Source organism: Pteropus vampyrus, unplaced genomic scaffold, assembly GCF_000151845.1.
Source record: "Pteropus vampyrus isolate Shadow unplaced genomic scaffold, Pvam_2.0 Scaffold459, whole genome shotgun sequence".
NCBI lineage: Eukaryota > Metazoa > Chordata > Mammalia > Chiroptera > Pteropodidae > Pteropus > Pteropus vampyrus.
Window position 1 is genome coordinate 537,631 of NW_011889240.1, and position 3,720 is coordinate 541,350.

Here is a 3,720-nt window from a genome sequence, read left to right on the forward strand (position 1 = left end):
CTGAGACCCGTCCGGGAAAAGAGAAAGCGCCTCCAGGCCGGCTGCGTGCCAAGCACGCCCCCTGCTGGGATCAGCTGGAATCGGCGCAGCCGCGACCCCCGGGGTCCCGTATCTACGGAGCCCTGATTCCTGCTGAGCCCCGCGCTCCGCACTGAGCCCGAATTCCAAGCTGAGCCCCTGACTCCAGCTAGAGGCCCTGGTCTGTTCTTCACTAGGCTCAGGAGCCCCTCAGCCCCCTGGCCATCTGCGGCAACCTGTAAGATGTCCGTGCAGCTCCAAGTGTCCCAAGTTCTAATCCCAACTCTGTCACGACCTGGCCGAGTGACCTGGAATAGGTCACTTACTTCGTCTGGGCCTCAGTTTCACGATCCGTGTAGGCCCTGGCAGGATTGCCGTGAGGATCCAGCGAGTGAATTTATGTAAAGTGCTAGCAGTGACCAGCACATAAAAGGTGCTCAGCAAGTATTAGCTATACTATTGTTGCTATCATTACCAGAAGTGCTGCTGGGCACTTTAAAAAAACAAAACAAAACAAAACAAAACAGCTTGATTGAGACATAATTCATACTCCATGCAATTCACCCATTTAAAGTATACAATGCAATGTTTCAGTATTGTGGTAAATGTATAACACAAAGTTGACCACTTTAACCGTTTTTAAGTGCACAGCTCAGTGGCATGAAGCACATTTATGTTGTGCAAGTGTCATCCGTCCATCCCTAGAACTTTCTCCTCTTCCCAGACTGACCCTCTGTCCCCACTAAACACTCACTCCCCTCCCCTCCCCCAGCCCCTGGCTCCACATTGTACTTCCTGTCTCTGTGAATCTGACGCCTCTGGGGACCTCCTGTGAGTGGGATCACACAGTATTTGTGACTGGCTTCTTTCACCGAGAACAGTGTCCTCAAGGTTCACTCATGCTGTAGCAGGTGTCAGAATTTCCTTCCTTTTCAAGACTGAATAATATTCCATTGTCTGGACGGACCACACGGTGTTTATCCATCATCTGTTGATGGACACGTGGGTTGCTTCTGCCTTTTGGCCATTGTTGGTAACGCTGCTGTGAACACTGTGCCAATGCCTGTTTGAGGCCCTGCTTTCAACTCCGTTGGGTAGATAGCTAGGAGTGGAATTGCTGGCTCATGTGACAATTCCATGATTAATTTTTTGAGGAACCGCTGAACTTTTCCACAGTGGCTGCACCTTTTTACATTCCCACCAACAGTGTTCAAAGGTTCTAATTTCTTCACATCCTTGTGGGCACTTTCTATTCGTTGTCTTATTTGTGGATCTGTAGGGTTTATTATTCCCATGTCACAGAGGTGGGAAACCAAGGCTCGAAGGGACGAACACATGCAGGCACAAAGCGACAAAGCCGGGGTCGAACCTAGCTCGGTCACACTCCACGCCTGCCCCTGGCCAGCCAGCACTCACTGAAACAATCTGCTCTGGTTTGATGAGATGCCTCTGTGACCCCTTTAGCTACCCTGATCCAAAGAAGTGATCTTCATAATTTGAGGCTCAGGGGCATGAAGAGATGGATCTATAACAGTAAATTTCAACCAGGGGGTGATTCTGACCCCCAGGGAACACTTGGCGATGACTGGAAACAGTTTTGGTTGTCAATGACTTGAAGAGGGGCTACTCTGGCATTAAGTGGGTGGAGGCCAGAAATGCTGCTCAACACCCCACGGTACTCAGGACTGCCCCTACCTCCCCAGGCAGGAATGACAGGCCCCAAATGTCAACAGCGTTGAGGATGAGAAAGCCTGGACTAGAGAAAGAATAGAACCTAGCTGTGTGTGAAAGGAGGCAGGACAAGCAGTCCTAGGTTTGAATCCCAGCCCTGCCACTTGTGCCTGCAAGTCCTCAAGCAATTAAATCACTTGCCCTCTCTGGGCCTCAGTTTTCCCCTCCAAAATGGGATAGAGACATTTATTTTTGCTTCGTGATGTCTGTGCCGGGGTGTGTGTCCCCCACGTGCAGGACAGGGCTAGACACGCACCAAACATTTGTTGTCTAGCCTGCTCTGGCCTTCCTTGGCTCTAGCTATAACTAGGACCCCCAGTTGGGGCTGAGGGGCGGAAACGGAGCAGCAGGGGAGCTGGGAGCCGCTCCAGGGCCCAGTTCCCAGGACTCAACAGCTGCATCCTCTGGGAGGGGGGCCCAGCTGGCCCCGCAGCCCCACCCGCTGGCGGCCAGGAGGCTCATTCCCACGGAAATTGAGGCTGGATCTGCGAGTCTCGTGATGGGGGTCTCCGGGGCCTGTTCACCCAGCGACAGTGACTGCTTCAAACCTCACCCCCAGAACTTATCAGCAACCCAGAAAGAGTTGATCTTCAACTCTGGGTCAGATTCAACCGTCTGGAGGTACCAGAATCTGTATTTGTTAAGGGGCTCCCAGGTGATTCTGATGGAAAGGGTTCCCCATACTTTAAGAAACTAGTTCCTGCCTAAATTCCTATGACCCAGGAGGGTAAACTGAGTCGGAGAAGGAGGAAGGGGCCTGTCCAGAACCGCACAGGTCGGTTTATTTTTCTTTTTGGCTCTCTGTCTTCCTCTCTTTCCCCCGGGTCTCTCTGTTTTTGACTCTGCCTCCTTCCTCCCCTTTCTTCGGCCGGGCCCTCCGCCCGCGGGCGCCCCCGGCATCCGGCCCCTTTCGCGATTCCGGAGGAATCCCCCGAGCCGCCAGGCCCCGCCCCGCCCCGACCCCTCCCGCGCCGTGACCTGCTCCCATTGGCTTCTTCGTACGCCGCCCGCCCTGCCATTGGCTGAGCCCACGTCCTCCGCCCCCACCCCATCCGGCCTGGCAGCGCGGGCGGGGCCGAGCGGGGGCGGGGCCTGTAGAGGGGCGGGGTGACGAGTGGGCGGGACAGAGCTTCCCGCCCCGCCCTCCCCGCGCGGCATCAGGCGCGAGTCCTGACGCCCGCGCAACTGCCGGGTAGAGTCGGAGGGACGGAGCCCCGACGGTCGGACCCACGGCGGGCCCGGAGAGCAGGTGAGAGAGCGATGCGGGGCGCACCTCGGGGGCCAGCTGGCCGCCCTCCATCTCTCGCGTCCCCCGCAGCCTCGCAGAGAAGCCTCCTCCCGCCCCACCCCTGTCTGCCGTATTCCTGCCCGCGTTTCCCTCGCCCTCGGTTTCCCCCTTGCCCGCTGTCTCTCCGGCGCTCTCTGGCTGTATGTATGGCTTAGGGGGAGGCGCAGTGGGTCTGAACTTCCCGCCCTGACGTGGGGTGGTGCTCTGGGGCCGGCGGTCCCCACCACCGTGGGGACTCTGATGGACTCTGCCCCTTTCGCCCGCCGTGCAGTGCGCCAGGTGCTAGGGCCCGATTCCAGAGTCGGGAGGGCATTCCACGGGCTGGGCAGCCGGGCCAAAGGCATGGAGGTGGAAATGAGTGTGGCTTCCGGCCGGTCCAGGCTGTTGGGAGAGCCAAGGCCAGGCCCACCCAGACTGGCCACTCCGGAGCTCCCCAGTGGCCTGAAGCCGGGGCCTCAGTTTTACCAGCTGTAAACTGGGACTGTCACCTGCTGAGGTAATTGGCAGGTGAGCTGACCCAGATCTGCAGGCATCACCACCTCCTCTGTGCTGGGGGCCGTCTTGCAGGAGGGGCAGCCCCAGGTGCAGACAGGCGTCCGGAGTTTGTCTGAGCCCAGCTGGGGGAGGTGAAGGCCCTGAGGGGCGGCAGCGGAGTGAGGGCGTTTGGGGAGTTCAGATCTTGG

At 57.6% G+C, this 3,720-nt stretch overlaps 1 protein-coding gene across 1 annotated transcript in view; it reads left to right on the forward strand.

The window, feature by feature from the left end:
• Positions 1-2,879: 2,879 nt before the first annotated feature.
• TNFAIP8L1 (TNF alpha induced protein 8 like 1) overlaps positions 2,880-3,720 on the forward strand; it is an 11,469-nt gene continuing 10,628 nt past the window's right edge. The window contains exon 1 of the mRNA XM_011381920.2: positions 2,880-2,998. The gene's annotated coding sequence lies outside the window, so the exon portion shown is untranslated. The remainder of the gene's footprint in view (positions 2,999-3,720) is intronic.